The following is a 21,414-nucleotide window of genomic DNA, read 5'->3' as shown; positions in this document are numbered from 1 at the left end:
GAGAGAGCTCCTGAGGTGGGGATTGGTGTCACTCCATCCCAGAATGATGAAAATCCCAGATAAGTTTACAGTGATCCAAAAGCAGAAGGGAACTGTAATTCATTCTCTGGGTAAAGTCCACATAATTAGTAGGTTTCAAAGTGAACTTCTTCATTAGTATATGGCATGATATTTGTGTAAAGGAAATATTGGTAGGCCAAATATAAAGAATGCTTGAGAATAAAGAGCATCTATGACCACAAAAAGCTGAAATTCCTGAGTCATCTAAAGAGAGGTGCAGAAATATCTAAAAAAGGGGCAGATATATTTTACCCATGAACAAAGTAAGGTTCCCACCGTTCCTGTTGTGTAATGACTAATAACCCCCATTATCTATGGATAATCCTGGGGATAAGAAAAGAGGAAAAAGCAATCTCCCAAATGACTGAGTCAAAACCTGAAATGCCTGTGGGAAGAAAAACAACTATCCAAAAAACGCATTTTAGTAATTCACTGGGAAGTATCTAGATTAAATTTTCTGCTGTGTTAACAAAGGGAGCCTGAACAAGAGATAGTTAAAGTATAGAGACTTACATTTTAGAATAACTGAGTTTGTTGCTTTAGCCAATTTGTTATATAGAGACTTGAAGATACCCAATGGTTGTTCCAGTGTTTCCCATGTTTCCAAAATTGCTACTCCTCTTTATAAAAATCTCACCTCTTACTTGACTCTATCAAAACTTCCATTCACCTCTGTTCAGAGCATTTACTGCGAATCACATGGGGATGTGAATATGTGAGTATGTGAGATGTGTTCTTATCTGTAAAGGAAGAATAGTTAGTACTAACACCTGCCTGAAGTACATAGTTTCCGAGGATTAAATGAGATATGTTTAGAAAAATTCACTTACACCTCTTAGTTCTCTCGTTATTGAAAGATCTCCTTCCATGCCCAGAGATGTCAAATATATTTACATTTTAACAGAAATATATACATAAATAGGATTAGCTATAAGAATTAGAGGTTGTATAGTCTCTATACATTGTGATGTATGTGTCTTGTGAGTCATGGCATATGTGATTCTAATGAAGCAAACTTCTATGAGAGAAGAGGCATATTGTTATAATGTATCTGAAGAGAAAATAAGAAACATTCAAGTGTATCTAGGAAATCTGAAGAATAGAAAGGTACATCTAAAGAAATCACTGGATTTCAACATGTGCACTTGTATTGCATTTTCTCTCACAGAAAACATACTATCCATATTATTGCAGTTAGTATAGATTAGAGACCAGTCCTTGTTTTGATTCTCTGAAGCATCACTGAATTAACCCAACTCCTTTCAATGTATCTCAGGTCCAAATTCCTGAGAGTGGTTGACTGTCTTTTTGGAACCTTATTTCAAAATTTCTATAGACCTCAGCTGGGCAATGGCTAGATAAAGTAATTATTAGTAAAAACTATAAAGGTGCACGTATTTCAAGAAGAAACAACTCTGCTTCATTAAGTGATCTCCCTCATATTCTCTCACAATATCAGACACTGAAGAAATTTCAGAGTTCACAAATACTGAGCAGTAGGAAAAAATATCGAGATTGTGCAAATAAACTTTCTGGCTCTTATATTTTGTAGCTGCATGATTTTGATAATTTATTTTTCCATTCTTTTGTTAATTTCCTAAAGAATAAAGTGGGAAATATAATACTTCATATGTTTTTTTTTTTTTTTGAAAATGAATGTAGCCTTCAACTTTCTATCAGGCATAGAATAAATTATCATTTTTTTAAATGAATGCACTGAAAGAATAAATTATACTAAAGTTTGCTTGGGACATGGTATAATAGGATTCAATGAGTTTTAATAAAATAATCGACAAATTGATGAATGAATAAAATAAACAAACTGGAGAAAAGATTCTAATGATTTGTCATGGAGTTCTAAATTTGGTCCACTTTTTTTTTTTTTTTTTTTTGGTAGCAGGGATTGAACTCTGGGCGCTTACCACTGAGCCACATTACCAGCCCTTTTCATAGTTTTATTTAGAGGCAGGGTCTTGCTAAGTTGCTGAGGCTGGCTTTGAACTCATGATCCTCTCCTGCCTCAATCTCTCTAGCTGCTGGGATTATAGGCATATACCACTACTCCCAGCCATTTCTTATTCTTGCCTTCATTGCTTATCTACAAGAGAAGCCATGCCCAGATCAGGTGATTTCATGTATTTTTTGTTACCTTATCTGTGGCTTTAACCTGTTCATTTCCCAAGTACATCTTACACTCTTTGATTACATCACCATTGTTTTATAATCACTTCCAAATGATACTCTAAAACGTTTCAGGAAATGTGATTTAGTACTTTCTATGTAACTCTTACACATGAGACTGACTACTATAATTAAATTAATTACTTTAAGGTTTACAAGTTTTAATATGCTTATAAGTTTATATAATTAAGTCTTCTTTCATAATTAGAAGACATTTATTAGAAATGTAAGATATATGCATACAAGAAATATTCATGTCCTAATATTAATTTTAAGGCAAGAATTAATGCTTCACAATGTACATAAAATTTGTCATTTGTGAAACATATGAATCATTATATAGGAATATTGTACTTTTGGAAAATACTTTTTCATAATTATCATGAGATAAATATGGTTGTGGGAAGATTAAAGAACTGAAGACCTTCTATCATAGTAATTCTATGACACATAAGAAGGTAAATAGAATATATTAATAACAACATGCATTGGATTCTTAATTTAAAACTTACTAAAGTGTACATGTTGTTTTAAAAAGAAGCTCCAATATTAAATCAGCAAACACTTCCACACTGAACCTGTTCTCTGTGTACCTGAGGCAGCTGCCAAAAGTCAAACAAAGGTAACAGCTGTCACAGAAAACTGAGGACTTTGGGAGCCCAAAGTACCAGAGATTATACCTTTTAGATGGATTGCCAAGTTAGATTCCAGCACAAGGCTTAAAACATTTGTGAGTGAGAGAGGAATGTTTCTTTGTGTGCTATTCAGACAATATTCTACTGACAATTATTGTCACACTTAACTTTGCTATATATTGTTGGGTATATACATAAATCCAATACTTCACCAGTATCTTAAAAAAATGTATAAAGCCATGGAGTACTAGACTTACTTACAGCTAGAGTTGGTGCTATGAAAGAAGGCTATTACAAGACTTATCTCTTGTTCACAAAATGACTTAGTTTTCCAATTTGGAAAATTCATCTTATATGATGACCAACTAAAAAGGCATGGTCAGCAAATTACAGACACAGATGTCAAGAATCTATTCAGAAACTTGACAGATGACATGATGAACTATTCCAAAATTAAGTTTTCCTTTATTTTAAAGAACAGCCTGATCCAAGTTGTTTCATTATGTTAACTCCTAAACATTCCTAGAATTTAGATCTGTGAGTTACTCTGGTGGTTACCCACAATAACTGATACATCTGCTTTTCCTGTGCACATTTACTTAATTTTCATAGGAGAAATTCAACTGTGCTCTTTCATCATCTGAAATTCACGGGAATAAGTCCTATTCCAAATGAACACTTACCAACTCAGTAAAGTTTCTTGTTACATTTTTCTTTGTCCCTGAAGATTATCAAAATAAGAACATTTTTCTCAAGTTCTTATTAAAAATCTCACTTCTTCAAAGATCACTCTTTATATGGTAATAATTTATAAAGCTGATATAGTACTTGGCATGCAATAGATAGTAAATATTTGGTATTTACTATTGTTTCTCAATGTTGATATTACTTTAACATTCTTATTGTACACATACAATGAGGAGAAAATAGAGAAATACAATGACATACTCATGATATTTAACAAGGAAAGTCAGAATCAGAAGCAAAATATCCTAGCTTTCAGTCAAGTGTTCCTTCCAGCACAGTGTCTTTTCTCTAAGACACATTCACAAAGATCCTTATCTAACTTTAAATAAATAAAAATCTATTTATTTAAGGCATATTATAGATATGATATGTTTAATAAAATCTGAAGTCATTAAATTGAAGGTCTATAAAATCATAACACACCATATGTTAGACAGTAATCCCTACAAGTAACAAAACATATTATTTGTCCTTAACAAACAACACAATTTTATGGTGACTTCACTGAAGAACATCGAGAAAGTGGAAATTTGGCAGTTCAAGTAGGGAAGCATACCTATTAGTTGATCTTTATTTTTTTCCAAAAGAAATGGTATTCTCCCCAAATTCATTTCAGTCAGATATCTCCCCATCTCAACATTCAATTTACTCACTGTCTAATAACTAGCTGACTGAAGGGAGAATGATTTTGGAAAAACATGAAAGAGAACTATCCAAGTCATACTAGCTAACTATCATATTTATTGATCCTACAGATGTTATAACCAGATCATTCCAAATTGATAGAACACTTAAACCTAAGACATAAAACTGTAAAATGACTAGAAGAAAACACAGGGAAAAAAGATCCATGATACTGGTCTGGGAAATGATGTTGGCAAGAACGTAGAGAAAAGAAAATTCTTGTATATTGCTATGGGAATATAAATTTGTATGACCATTTTGAAAAGTAGTGTGGAAGTTTCTCAAAAACCCAGAATTACCAATGCCACTACTGGGTATATATCCAAAGGAATTGAAATTAGTATGTTGAAGATTTATCTGCATTCTTGTGTTCATTTCAGCATGATTCACAGTAGCTAAAATATAGAATCAACATAGTATAAATCAATGAAGGAATGGATAAAGATCTATAAATGTAGGTATAGTTACAGATATATCTATATACTATATAAAGCCAATCCAGGCACCATCTTGGACCTGTAGCCTAAGAATAGCAAGGACTTGGCTTGGTCTAGCAAACCCGTGCAAAGTCAGAAACTAGGAGCATTTCATTCAGGGAAAAACAGGTTGGAGAGGCTGCAGAGAGCCCTTTCTCCCCAGTACTTTGAATCCTGTGGCTAGGTATATCAGGTCAGGAGGTTGGAAGGGTGGGTTGAGGGCCCTTGGCTCTTGGTATGCCCAGCCAGCAGTCCTGGAAACTGCCTGGTTCAGCACCCACTAGGTTTCTGGGGCTCACTTGGGGAGGCATCTCCTGGGTCCAGGCACCAGCACAGTCCCAAGCATCAGCATGGTCCCCAGCAACATCACCAGTTTGGCACCTGCACAGATCCCCCACTCCCCAGTCCCTTGAGCCCCAGCTCCTGACACAGCCCACCACTCTGTAGCATTGACATCAGCCCATAACCCAGCCTACCTGGCCACCACTTTACTGCCAGGGCTGTCTGGCCCAGCATATAGCTTCACCACCAGCCTACAGGGCCCACCACCCAGCCGTGATCTGCTTGACCCAGATCAGCTATGTGTGCGGGACATGGTAAGAAGCTTCACCACCAGGTACAGCTCAGCCTGCCTGGTCTACCACTTTGCTGGCTGGACCCACCTGACTCAGCCAGATACTTTACCACCTGACCTGACATGCCTAAGCTGGTGGACCCACATGACAAGCTGCTATACTGTCTGACCCAACTAGCCAACTCACAGCTCAGACTGCCCATATCAATCTCCCAAGAAGTTAAGTTTGGAAGTTGTAAATCCCAACCTTCATCTCATAGACCAACACAACAAAAAGAAGGACTGGACAAACCATGATCCATACTCCCACACTTAGTTCATACCTCAAGAAAAAACAAAATCAGTTTGGCACAGAGAGTGAACATACATGCTCAATGACTATTTTGTTGACCATAATTGAAACAACTCCGTAATTTCTTAACTTTCAACCAAAATCTTTTCTTTTTCTTTTTTGCTGCTGTTGTTTTGACTTTGTTTTTGGTTTTCTCTGTTTGGTTTCTGTTTTATTAGATTGTGTTCTGATTGATTCAAGGACTCTGTAACATGTACATATTTGTTTCTCTCTCATTTCTGGGTTTTTTTTTCAAAGTGTTATTTTCCCATGCTCTGTATTTTGAGAGTTAGGGTTTTTGATTAGCGTATTTTGATTTTGTTTCTACAGTCTTTGCCACTACTCTTGTCTCCCTCTCTTTTTCTATTGCTGAGAGCAAAATTCCACGCTCTCTCTCCTCCTTTACATTCTTCTATTTTTTCTTCCCCTTTCTCATTAATAAAATATCCTAAGTTACCACTTTATCTGCCCTATTTACTCTTTGAAATTACAGGTACTTTTCTGCTCTCCTATCTCTTCTTTTTTCAACATACTCAACCCTACCCTTAACCTCTTAATACTAATTAATGTATATAATGCCTAGCCCCTACCACCAAAGTCACAGCAATAATTAATATGGTGGAAGTCATATACAGCACCTATTGTTTGATTTTTAAGCCAGACATAATTCAAGATTAATTGCTGTTTTTACTAATGGTTATTGCTGAACCTACTATTTCTGTATATTGTACCAATTAACAATGTAGGTATCAAAATAGTAATTACATACCTAGTCTACTGCTTTACACTATTTCCATAGAGTGTTAGTATCACTAGGCTTCCAACCCCTATTTATGAGGTACCAGTAGTAAAGAGGGACACCATAAACTCAGAAAGTAGAAACTCTTCAGCTCCAGATCCATACAGATAGGCAAACAAAGAGTAGGAAAAAGCAAGGGAAAAAAAAATGCCAAACAAGACAGAATATCTCAACACTCCACTGATACCATAATGGAAGAAATGTCAGAGATAAAATTCAGAGAGTTCATGGTTAAACTGATCTATGAGGTAAAACATGACATAAGAAATGAAATTGGAGAGAAAATACAAGTGGAAGATCATTTCAGTAAGGAAATAAATATCTTTCCTGAAGAAGAGTCAGTTGGAAATTCTTGAATGAAGGAAACAATAAACCAAATTAAAAACTCTTTGGATCATCAGCAGACTAGACCACTTGGAAGACAGTTTCAGACAATCAACACAAAATATATAATCTTGAAAATAAAGTTGACCACAAAGAAAAAAACTAAACAAAAGTGCCATAAACATAGATTGGAGAAAAAATAGCCTCTTCAACAAATGGTGCTGGGAAAACTGGAAATCCATATGTAGCAGAATGAAATTAAACCCCTATCTCTCACCCTCCACAAAACTCAACTCAAAGTAGATCAAGGACTTAGGCACTAGAACAGAGACTCTGTGCCTAGTAGAATAAAAAGTAGGTCCTAATCTACATCATGTCAGCTTAGGAACTGAATTCCTTAACAAGCCTCCTAAAGCACAAGAAGTAAAATCAAGAATCAATAAGTGGGATGACATAAACTAAAAATCTTCTTCTCAGTAAAGGAAACAATCAAGAACAAGAACAGAGACCCTACAGAATGGGAAAAAAAATCTTTACCACCTGTACCTCAGATAGAGTATTAATCTCCAGGATATACAAAGAACTCAAAAAACTTAACACCAAAAAATCCCCAAATAACCCAATCAAAAAGTAGGCAAAGGAACTGAATAGGAACCTCACAGAAGAAGAATATGAATGGTCAACAAATAAATTAAAAAATATTCAACATCTGTAGCAATTAGAGAAATGCAAATTAAAACTACACTGAGATTTCATCAAACTCTATTTAGAATGGCAATTTTCAAGAATACAAGTAATAATAAATGTTAGCAAGGATGTCGGGGAAAGGTTCACTCAGACATCACTGGTGGGACTGCAAATTGGTGCAACCACTCTGGAAAGCAGTGTGGACATTCCTCAGAAAATCTGGAATGGAACCACCATTTTATCCAGTTATCATGCCTTGGTATACACCCAAAGGTCTTAAAATCAGCATATTATAGTGACACAGTCACATCAATGTTTATAGCAGTACAATTCACAATAGCTAAGCTATGGAACCAACTTAGGTGTCCTTCAACAGATGAATGGATAAAGAAAATGTGGTAGGTAGACACAGTGGAATATTACTCAGCCATAAAGTAGAATAAAATTAGGCATTTTCTGCTAAATGGATGGAACTGGAGAGCATCACGCTATGTGAAATCAGTCAGTCCTTAAATGCCAAAGGTTGAATGTTGTCTCTGATATGTGAATGTTAACATGCAATAAGGGGGTGGGAGAAAGAACAGAAGTTCATTGGATTAGACAAAGGGGAATGATGGATAGGGAGTGTGGATGGGAATAGGAAAGAATGAATCACACATAACTCTCCTATGTTCATATGTGAATACACAATCAGGGAAACTCCACATCATGTACAACCACAAGAATGGGATCCTAATTAGAATAAATTCTAACTCCATGTATGTATAATATGTCAAGATAAACTCTACTGTCATGTCTATCTAAAAAGAACAAGGAAAAGATGTTAGTTCACGTGTAGATAATATAAACAAGAAAACATGAACCAGAAATTGATATGATCTTCAGTCCTGTGACAACTAAATGCAATATTTTATATAAAAATAGTTTTAATCAGTTCTAAATAAGAATTAAATTTCTAAATGTAAAAGCAGCACAAAATAGCTCTCTCTTTCTATGTATGTGTGTGTGTGTGTGTGTGTGTGTGTGTGTGTGTACCATATATTCCTTAAGGACCTATTATATACAGGATCTTAAGAGAAAGAATTTTAAGGTTTAGCACTCTCTCTCTCTAAAATACAGCATATTCTCTTTGATCCAATGTTCCTTATATAATTTCTACTTGTTGTTTGTATACTGAGGTATCCAATGCTTAAAATATCTAATTGCAGAATTTTAAGTATACATTTTCTATTTTTAATGCTATGACATTGTGCTATCGGTGCCTTGGGCAGTACAACAGTCTTGCTCTTATGTGTGTTGCTGTGAGTTTGACATATATACTTTAATATTCTCCTTATTAAAATTTGTTTACATTTAAAAAAATTTCATTATTTTCAACAGCATGGATGAAAGTGGAGGACGTTATGTTAAGTAAAATAAGCTAGACACAGAAAAACAAATTATATATTATATTATATTATCTATTATATATTATAAATTATATAATATAATATATAATTATATAATAATATAATATAATATAAATTATATAATATAATTAATATAATATAATTATATAAATTATATTATATTAATATAATATATTATATAAATTATATAATATAATATATAATTATATAATAATATAATATAATATAAATTATATATTATATTATATTATTAATTATATTATATTATCTCACTTATATCTATAATATATAAATGTCAAACACATAAAAGTGGAAAGTAGAAAGGAAGTTTTCAAAAGTTAGAGGGGGGAAGGAAAAGATGTTGAAAGACCCAGAGTTTCAGTTAGAGTGGAGGATTAAGTTTCAGGGATCAATTGCACTTCTTGGTGACCACAGTTAATGATAACACGTATTTAAAAATTGCTAATTTTTAAGTTTCTTACCATAAAAAACATGATATGTTGAGAAGGTAGATATTCTAAGTATATTGAAACTTTCTATAATGTTAAGTAGATGAAAGCATCACATTGCACCTCTTAAATATACACAATTACTATTGCCAATTAATCTTTTGAAAATTTATCCCAGCAAATATGATAAAGATGCTTACTTCTCATTCTCTCTACCATAAAGCATTCTGCTATATCTGACACCATTAAATATAAATCCTCTAAACCATATGAGAGATCTTTGTACTTATACCAAGAACAAGTTATGAAAAAAAACAAAGGAAATCCAAATTGATGACTTTAACTGTATATTTGCAAGATATTAATTTTCTTGTTCCCAAAATATTACCCCATTTTCACCTCTGTCTCTAGTCCTCCTACCACCCATATACATTTGGAAAGCAGGCATCAAATTAGTATCATGTGTTTAGAGATCAACCATATTTTGGCTACATAGCCTTTTGTGAGATGACCCAGTAATTTAACTGTCACAAGTTCCAAACAACTGATTCACAGTTGGAAGCAGCATGCATTCTGGCTCAAGAAGGAATTCCTCATGGAGAAATGAGGGAGGGAGGTAAACATGACTGCCAGGCATGTTCTATCTGCCAAATTGGCCTTAACAATCACTGGGGTGGCACATGTTGCATCCAGAATATCTTCACAACTGTATTGTTTTCCTTTAATTACGAGCAGACAAAATCCAGGCACTAGGATTAAAAGCAATATCTGTCATGTTTTGGAGTTACAGGCATAGAGATGATGTCACAAATACATGAGGCACTATCAAAAAGTCATGTCACAACTTAGCTAAATGGCACAGAAATAATTTAACCTAAATCTTTGGCAAGTACTCCAGTATGAATACCATGTATAATATTGTCCTACACTTGTGTAACAGAGGTGTCTTGCCAAGACAATGAGAGCTATCAAAACTAAACATACCCTAAAATAAGGATCCTTCACAGAGGTAAGCTCACATTTTAGCTTCTTTATTTGGATCATTCATGACAGATCTTAAGATGGCTCCTATCCAAGGCAGCATGCATTTTGAGCCAATGATAACTGTTAAGCTATCCAGAAAAATAACACACAAACTTTTATTTTAATCTCCATATTTTCAAGTATATATGAAGGGATTTTTTTACATGTTTAGAATGCTATGTAAGGATTCTTAATTTGGAAATTTATCTCACCATCTACAGAGTTGCAGAACTGTAATGAGCCTTAGTTCTTGTTCAGGGAGTCCTGTTATTTTTGTCCTGGGAAACTCCTGAGAAAAGTGCCAAAATCGCAGTTGTTTTGGATGCAATATTTACAATTGGAAAAAGATCAAAGTCAACACCTTGAATAGAGCCCAGAATCCGATTGGTAACTGATCTGGATATAATTCACAGGTGTTACATGCTTCATGCTTTTTGGCCCTTCCATCTGTTCTACATCATTCTGATTTGAATAGTTAGCACTTCAGTCACTTCATGCTAATCCAATATTCTAAATTGGACACTGGGATCATAGGACCAAATTATCTGGCTTAAATGAACAAGACCAATACATCCTGGGAATACATGACTGTGAATATACACACAAATCACTGGGACAGAAGCTGTTTTGAATTTTTTTATATTTTTTAGAATTTAAAAATTCAGAACATTATATAAGCGACAATGATTTTCAACCATGCTATCATAGAACCTTGAATTAGGATATAGTTTATAGAAAAATCTAGTCTATGCCCGCTAACTGGTAACTTACATTGTTTCTGTCCACAGACATCATTCCAAAGCTTAAATATCATATTTTAGGACACAAAAGTAAGTAATGTATCATCACTATCCTTTAGGGGACTGAATTTTTTTTTTTAATATGAGATAAAAATTTGAGAAAACAAAACACATGCATTCATACCTGCAAAATATATACAAAATAAAAGGCAATTGCTAAGGTAGATTGTCAAAGAGTCAGGGCAATTAAAAGGAAGAAAAAGGACATCACATCAGACTAGTTAAGGCAAGATAAAGAGAAAAGTTCATGTTAGAGATTACATTAAACACAGTTTTGAATGAGGAATGGCTACAAATACACAAACACAGACATATAAAATTATAGGCCACTGGAGCAGTGTGGGTATAATTCATCTAAAATAGAACAGAGAATTATCAGGGAAATTCCAGAGGCACAATAGCAGCTTAGTTTAATATTAAGTCACTAAGCAAAGCAAAAAAATTTTATTTAAAACTATAGGCAATTGGAAATCACTGAAGGCTGTAAAGCAGTAGTTTGGCACTATCAGATCTGCTCTTTGAAAAGATAAGTTTAATTCTTGGGAATATAATTATCAGGAATAGAATATATAGAAAATTATATAACTAGTAAGAGACTTTAAACAATTCTTAGTATGCAATATATGAGCTGACAGCACTGGAATTATGAGAAAGAAAGAAGACGGAGCAATATTAAGTAAAACTTTAGGAATTATGACTATTGACTTAAAGGTTGAAAGTCAAGATGCAAAGGGATTAAGATATTAAGAGGCCATAGACCAGTATTGCTGGTCATGATGTATCATTTCATACTGAGTTACTTTTAACGACAATGGATAATTTTGCCATATATATCCCAGAATTCTGAACTAGATGAAGTCCTTTTGAGAAAGAAAACAGAGAGGAAAGAGGCATACTCCTCACACAAACGTATGCAGAAACACAGTCATGGGCACAAACACATAGGTTTCCAGGCTGCTGAAGAGATATGAATATTGAAAAATTATGGAATAAAAAATGAAAGACATACTGATATGATATGAGTTTCAAGTAGTTATAATATCCACAAAAATGTCCTAACCAAAAATGTTTGAACATATGGTTAAAAGAGCTTAAATCATTTATGTTCCTGGTAATATGACACTGTGCACATGTGATGCTGCTAGCCTTGTTTATAGTGGTCAGAATTGCTCTGACTGTTCTTAGACTTCTCCAAAGAGCTGAAATCAGCATACTGATACCTGAATTTTAATGCTTATAGTATCACAATTCATTACAGCTAAGTTATAAAACTAGTCTAGGTGCCTATCAACAAATGAATGGATACTGAGGTATATATGCACAATGGGCTTTGACTCAGACAGAAAAAAGAACGGATGTTATGGTTTGCATGTGAGGTGCCCCCCAAAAACTCATGTGTGAGACAATGCAAGAATGTCAGAGGTTGGGTTGTGAGAGTCTTAACCCAATCAGTGAATTAATTCCCTGATAAGGGCTGGTAGGGTGTGACTGGAGGAAGTGGTTCACTGGGGGCCTGACTTTGGGGTATATATTTTCTATCTGGAAAGGAAAGTCTCTCCCTTCATCCTGATCATCATGTGCGCCACTTCCCTCCACCACATTCTCCTGCCATGATGTTCTACCTCACCTCATGCCCTGAGGACTGGATCCTGACGTCTACAGATTGAAACCTCTAAAATGATGAGCCCCTAAATAAAGCTTTCATCCTGTACAGTTATTGTGGTTGAGTCCTTAAGTCACAGCAGTTGAAAAACTGACTAAAACAATGGAGCAAAGGCATTTACTGGTAAACGGATGGAACTGAAGAACATCATGCTAAGTGAAAAAAGCAAGACTCAAAGTCAAGGTTTGAATGTTTTCTTTCATGTGTAGAAACTAGAGCAAAATAAGGACAAAAGGGGGGGGAGACCATCGTATATAAATAGAAGCATTCCTCTGCTCTGATCTGCCATGATACTTTGCATATGAAGAGGAGAGGAAGAGAATCAAAGGGGAGGGAAGAGGTGTGGGAAAGGTAAGGAACCATATAATAAAATGAACCAAATTATGCCATATGCATGTCTGAATATATCACAATTAATTTGACTTTTATGTATAATTATAATGTGTCAATTAAAAACAACTAACAAATAGAAGGAAGAGTAATAGAGGAAGATTATCAGGGAGGAAAAAGAAAGAGGAAGTATTCAGAATTGAAAAGGAGCAAATTGTTATGTGCATTTATGAATATGTCAAAATGACCCCCAATATTATTTATTACTATAACACACTAATAAAAACATTAAAAACTAATTGGGAACTACTTATTCAATGAGAACACTGGGAACAATGTGAATAAGAAAAAGAATTCAAATCTGGAATGAGTAACCCAATTACACATTAGTGCATAAAGACTGAATTCCTTGTTCTAAATTCAAACCACATTCTGGTTCCTTTATATCATATCTTGCTACTCAGTACAAGCTTTAATTTAAATTTCCAACACTTTCATGCAAAAATATAGTTGAATTTAATGATCTCATTATCAGTGATAAACAATTACTTTGCAGATTTTAAATAAGCCATGTCTCCAAATTTTAAATATATTTTTAACCAATGATAGACATCTACATTAACAAAAACTGAAAACCCCAAATCAACATGAGTTGTATATAATGAATAGGTGCCACAGTGTATAATGTAAAACTGAGAAGAAACAAAAGTCCTGAATATTTTGAGTAGCTATTTTGAACTGAAAGCATAATCAGTCACAACAGAGACTTGAAAAGCAGAAAGATACTAGGAAGCTAACTACCAAAAATAAATTCACTGGGGAAAGCCTCCTCAATTTGGTGGTCTATATTTCCACTTAGGATTACATTTAAAACATACTTCAGAGAATCCCTTTGCTGGAGGCATAAATTTGAAGAAAAAATTAAAATGATTAATCTTAACACACAACTTCTTTTTTTTATTTATTGTCAACAAATGGGGTACAACTTGTTTCTCTGTTTGTACATGAAGTAGAGGCAGACCATTTGTGTAATCATACATAGGGTAATGGTGTTTCATTCATGCTGTTATTTTTCCCTTCCCCCCAACCCTCCCACCCTTCTTCTTCCTCTATATAGTCTGTCCTTCCTCCATTCTTGCCTCCTTCCCACTCCCCATTAGGTATCATCATCTGTTTATCAGTGAGATCATTCATGCTTTGGTATTTTGACACACAACTTCTTTAAAAAATGCACACATGGGCGATCCAAGATGGCGGACTACAGGGTGACTGCATCTCCAGTCACTCCAGAACCCAGGATTCAAGAAGGGGAGGCATTGAGAGACTCGGACTAAAATAGAGTCTTGGGGTGAGTCTCCCCCACTTGATGAAGCACTGCCCGGGCGGCAGGCCCAGATTCGGGTGGCTTATTAGAGTAAGGCAGAGCAGCTAGAGTCCTCCCCAGGCGGCCCTGCACACTCTGGCAGTGGGCTCCTCCCACAGGGCCAGATTCTCCAGCATCTCGGAGCAGGCCCCCCAGTGAGAGCCTTTCTGCACAGAACCAAGCTTCAATTCCCTGAAGCAGGGTGGTGAGTTCCTGCCACAGGATGCTTCAGGGACCAGGACAGGGCAGCCAGGGACTTCCACAAGCAGCCTGCAGCCCGGCCCCCTCCGGCGGGAAGCGCCTTTCCAGGCTAGCTTCTTGGAGAAGACCACCCAGTGAGGGCCTTTCCACACAGAGCCAGCTCCAAGTCCTGGAACCAGTAGAGGACTAGGGGCAGCTTTCCTTGGAAGCACTGCATTATCAAGTTATTCCAAGACTTCAGGCTACTGAAAGCTGAGAGGTGATACACTGGAAATCTACAGGGACACTATAAGCCAATAGAAGAATTCTGCAATATCACAAAGTCCCACTGACATCTGAACAATATGAGAAAACAAGGGAAGAAAAGGTCCCAAACAAACCTAGATACTATATCAATAAAACCCAATGACAGCACAGCAGAAGAAATGTCAGGAGTTCAGAATGTACATAATTAAAACAATCAGGGAAGCAAACGAGGAGATGAAAGAGCAAATGAAGGCAATAAATGATCGCACCAATCGACAATTAAAGGAGAAATACGAGAAGCAAGAGATCATTTCAATAAAGAGTTAGAGATATTGAAAAAAAAACCAAACAGAAATCCTTGAAATGAAGGAAACAATAAACCAAGTTAAAAACTCCATAGAAATCATAGCCAATAGGATAGAACACCTGGAAGACAGAACCTCAGATATTGAAGACAAAATATTTAATCTTGAAAACAAACTTGACCAAACAGAAAAGATGGTAAGAAATCATGAACAGAATCTACAAGAATTATGGGATATCATGAAAAGGCCAAATTTAAGAGTTATTGGGATTGAGGAAGGCTTAGAGAAACAAACCAAAGGAATGAACAATCTATTCAATGAAATAATATCAGAAAATTTCCCAAATCTGAAGAATGAAATGGAAAACCAAGTACAAGAGGCTTATAGGACTCCAAATATACAAAATTACAACAGACCCACACCAAAGCACATTATTATGAAAATACATAACATACAAAATAAAGACAGAATTTTAAAGGCCGCGAGAGAAAAGAATCAAATTACATTCAGGGGGACACCAATAAGAATACCAGCAGATTTTTCAATCCAGACACTAAAAGCTAGAAGGGTCTGAAACAACATTTACCAAGCCCTGAAAGAAAATGGATGCAAACCAAGAATCTTATACCCAGAAAAACTTACTTTCAGATTTGATGATGAAATAAGATCCTTCCATGATAAACAAAAGCTAAAGGAATTTACAAAAAGAAAGCCAGCATTGCAGAACATTCTCAGCAAAATATTCCATGAGGAAGAGATGAAAAACAACAATGCAAATCAGCAACAGGAGGAACTAGCCTAAAATAAATAGCCAAATAAAGGGGAAACCAAATCATGTCAAAAAACAAAAATGAGTCAAATGACCGGGAATACAAATCATATCACAATAATAACCCTGAATGTTAATGGCCTGAACTCACCAATCAAAAGACATGGACTGGCAGAATGGATTAAAAAGAAAAATCCAACAATATGCTGCCTGCAAGAGACTCACCTCATAGAAAGAGATACCCATAGACTAAAGGTGAAAGGATGGGAAAAATCATACCATGCACAGGGACACAGCAAAAAAGCTGGAGTATCCATTCTCATTTCAGATAATGTGGACTTCAAGCCAAAACTAGTCAGAAGGGATAAAGAAGGTCATTACATACTGCTTAAGGGAAGCATAAATCAGCAAGACATAACAATCATAAACATCTATGTCCCGAACATTGGCTCATCCATGTACGTCAAACAAATCCTTGTCAATTCCAGAAATCAAATAGACCACAACACAATAATACTAGGTGATTTTAACACATCTCTCTCACTGCTAGATAGATTGTCCAAACAAAAATGGAATAAAGAAACCACAGATCTCAATAACACAATCAACAATTTAGACTTAACCGACTTATATAGAATATACCATCCAACAAGGAACGAATACACTTTCTTCTCAGCAGCACGTGGATCCTTCTCCAAAATAGACCATGTCTTATGCCACAAAACTACTGTTAGCAAATACAAGAAGACAGAGATACTACCTTGTATCTATCAGATCATAATGGATTGAAATTAGAAATAAATGACAGAATAAAAAACAGAAACTTCTCCAATACCTGGAGATTAAATAATACGCTATTATATGATGAATGGATAACAGAAGACATCAAGAGGGAAATAAAAAAATTTTTAGAAGTAAATGAGAACAAAACACATCATATCAAAATCGCTGGGACACTATGAAAGCAGTACTTAAAGGAAGATTTATTTCATGGGGCGCATTCAACAAAAGAAGTAGAAATCAACAAATAAATGACTTAACACTACAGCTCAAAGCCCTAGAAAAAGAGCAGACCAACACCAAAAGTAGTAGAAGAGAGGAAACAGTTAAAATCAGAGCCGAAATCAACGAAATTGAAACAAAAGAAACAATCGGAAAAACTAACAAAATCAATAGTTGGTTCTTTGAAAAAAATAAACAAAACTGATAGACCCTTAGCCACACTAACAAAGAGAAAGAGGGAGAAAACTCAAATTACTAAAATTTGGAATGAACAAGGAAATATCACAACAGACACGAGTGAAATACAGAACATAAATAGAAGCTATTTTGAAAATCTATACTCCAACAAAACAGAAAACCTTGAAGACATCAACAAGTTTCTAGAGACATATGAATTACCTAAACTGAACGAGGAGGACATACACAACTTAAATAAATCAATTTCAAGGAATGAAATAGAAGAGGTCATCAAAAGCCTACCAACAAAGAAAAGTCCGGGATCAGATGGGTTCTCAGCTGAGTTCTACAAAACCGTTAAAGAAGAGCTCATTCCAATACTTCTCAAAGTATTCCGTAAAATAGAAGAGGAGGGAAGCCTCCCAAACTCATTCTATGAAGCCAATATCACCCTGATACCTAAACTAGACAGAGACACATCAAGGAAAGAAAATTTCAGACCAATATCCTTAATGAACATCGATGCAAAAATTCTCAACAAAATTTTAGCAAATCGCATAAAAAATATATTAAAAAGATAGTGCACCACGATCAAGTGGGTTTTATCCCAGGGATGCAAGGTTGGTTCAATATCCAGAAATTAATAAATGTCATTCACCATATCAACAGACTAAAAGATAAGAATCACGTGATTATTTCAATAGATGCAGAAAAAGCATTTGATAAAATACAGCATCCCTTCATGCTCAAAACACTAGAGAAATTTGGGGTAGTGGGAACATTCCTTAACATTGTAAAGACCATGTACGCTAAGCCCATGGCCAATATCATTCTAAATGGTGAAAAACTGAAAGCATTCCCCCTAAAAACTGGAAGAACATAGGGATGCCCTCTTTCACCACTTCTATTCAACATCATTCTTGAGACTCTAGGCAGAGCAATTAGACAAACCAAAGAAATTAAAGGGATACGAATTGGAAAAGAGGAACTCAAACTATTCCTGTTTGCTGATGACATGATTATATATTTAGAGGAACCTGGAAATTCCACCAGAAAACTCTTAGAACCCATAAGTGAATTCAGCAAAGTAGCAGGTTACAAGATCAATGTTCATAAATCCAATGCATTTTTATACATAAGTGATGAATCTTCAGAAAGAGAAATTAGGAAAACTACCCCATTCACAATAGCATCGTAAAAAGTAAAATACTTGGGAATCAATCTCACAAAAGAGGTGAAAGACCTCTACAATGAGAACTACAGAACACTAAAAGGAAATTAAGGAAAACCTTAGAAGATGGAAAGATCTCCCATGTTTTGGATAGGCAGAATTAATTTTGTCAAAATGGCCATACTACCCAAAGTGCTATACAGATTTAATGCAATTCCAATTAAAATCCCAATGATGTACCTTACAGAAATAGAGCAAGCAATTATGAAATTCATCTGGAAGAATAAGAAACCCAGAATAGCTAAAGCAATCCTCAGTAGAAAGAGCGAAGCAGGGTGTATCTCGATACCAAATCTTCAACTCTATTACAAAGCAATAGTAACAAAAATGGCATGGTATTGGTACCAAAATAGACAGGTAGATCAATGGTACAGAATAGAGGACATGGACCCAAACCCAAAGAGATACAATTTTCTCATACTAGACAAAGGGGCCAAAAATATGCAATGGAGAAAAGATAGCCTCTTCAACAAATGGTGCTGGGAAAACTGGAAATTCATATGCAACAGAATGAAACTAAATCCCTATCTCTCACCCTGCACAAAACTCAACTCAAAATGGATCAAGGACCTCTGAATCAGACCAGAGACCGTGCATCTTATAGAAGAAAAAGTAGGTCCAAACCTTCAACTTGTTGGCTTAGGATCAGGCTTCCTTAACAGGACTCCCATAGCCCAAGAAATAAAAGCTAGAATCAACCACTGGGATAGATTCAAACTAAAAAGCTTTCTCTCAGCAAAGGAAACTATCAGTAATGTGAAGAGAGAGCCTACAGAGTGGGAGAAAATCTTTGCCAATCATACTTCAGATAGAGCGCTCATTTCCAGAATCTATAAAGAACTCAAAAAATTCTGCACCAAGAATACAAATAGTCCAATCAATAAATGGGCTAAGGAAATGAACAGACACTTCACAGAAGAAGTTGTACAAGCCATCAACAGATATATGAAAAAATGTTCAACATTTCTAGTAATAAGAGAAATGCAAATCAAAACTACCCTAATATTCCATCTCACCCCAATTAGAATGGCGATTATCAAGAACACAAGCAACAATAAGTGTTGGCGAGGATGTGGGGAAAAAGTACACTCATACATTGCTGGTGGGGTTGCAAATTAGTGCAGCCACTCTGGAAAGCAGTATGGATATTCCTCAGAAAGCTTGGAATGGAACCACCATTTGACCCAGCTATCCCACTCCTTGGCCTATACCCAAAGGACTTAAAATCAGCATAGTACAGAGATATAGCCATATCAATGTTCATAGCTGCTCAATTCACTACAGCCAGTTTGTGGAACCAACCTAGATGTCCTTCAATTGATGAATGGATAAAGAAACTGTGGCATATATATACAATGCAATATTACTCTGCCATGAAGAATGATAAAATTATGGCATTTGCAGGCAAATGGATGAGATTAGAGGATATCATGCTAAGTGAGATAAGCCAATCTCAAAAAACTAAAGGACGAATGATCTCACTGATAAGCGGATGAGGACATATAAGGGGGCGTAGGTGGTTTAGCGTTAGGGTTAGGGTTAGGGTTAGGTTTAGGGTTAGGGTTAAGGAGGGTGGTAAGAATGGAGGAAGAAAGGACTGTATAGAGGGAGAAGAGGGTTGGGAGGGGTGGGGGGGAAGGGAAAAAATAACAGAATGAATCAAACATTGCCCTATGTAAATTTATGATTTTTAATTAAAATAAATAAAAACAAAGCAAATCAAAACAAAAAAACACACACATGCATTTTATGCATATACATCTATATATATTGAATATGACTAAATATATACTGTTCATTGCATTTGAATAGGTTGGGATTCAGCTACAACCTCAATGGTTAAGAGACTGACTTAACATTGCTATCTACATATATGATTACACAAATAGTATGCCTTTACTTCATGTACAAGAGAAACAACATGTATCCCATTTGTTTACAATAAAAATAAATTTAAAAAATCATTGCTATCTTACTCCTCATTTTCATGCTAGGGATATTGTTGACCTTATAGGACACGAATTTCATGAGAACAGGAAAGGTAGTTTTGCCTTAGAATTATTCACCAAATAATGAATGGTGTTCATAAGGTAGGATGGACTCTCTTGATTACTGTGATAATGTATATTCACAGTTCATCCAAAAAAAAAAAAAACCAAGGAAACAGACTTATTAATAGATATGTTTATCTTTACAGATATAATTTTCCCAAGAAAGAACTAAATGGTCAACAAAGCACAACTGATGTATTGATTCTGTAAATTGTTTTCCCTTTCTGTTATTGTCACTTACTTCCTTTAAGTGTTATTGTCAACCTATTTCTCACCTATACTTTACAAGATTCTTCTATATTATCAGTTTTCAAAAATGGGTTCTAGAGACATTCCAAAACACAGTGATGTGTCCAAAGAAAGGAAAGAACTGAAATTAGAAGTCATGCTTAACTCACCTGTGGCTGATAGTAAGTTACTTTCAAAATGTGGACTTCCCCATAGCATGTTCACTTCTAATACTATAGTGTAGAATAAAAAATACTACAGAATCTCTATAATCACCCATTTCAGCATGTCACAGATATTATCAGACATTACAATGATTTTTAGATGGAATTCTCCAAGACCTTCCCCATAAGGTATCATCTTAAACAGTCTGCTTTGGACTTGGACATGTTACATATATTTTATCTCAAAATACTGTATGTTGAAATATATTAATATTGATATTTATCTCTTATTCTCTAATAATTTCCATCTACTGAATGTGCTTAGAGCTCTGTCCTTTCTCTGGTTTTCAACTCTTGCTTCTTTGCAATCAATAACTGACATTATGAATATACTTTGCTATATACTTTCAGCAAAGTACATTAACTGAAAATCTGTAAGTCACATAGGGATGACATAAAAATACTGCTAAAATATTAAAATGCTCATTTTTAGAGATGAAGAAAT

Source organism: Sciurus vulgaris (assembly GCF_902686455.1).
Source record: "Sciurus vulgaris genome assembly, chromosome: X".
Taxonomy (NCBI): Eukaryota; Metazoa; Chordata; class Mammalia; order Rodentia; family Sciuridae; genus Sciurus; species Sciurus vulgaris.
Note: the sequence above shows the minus strand (reverse complement) of the source record.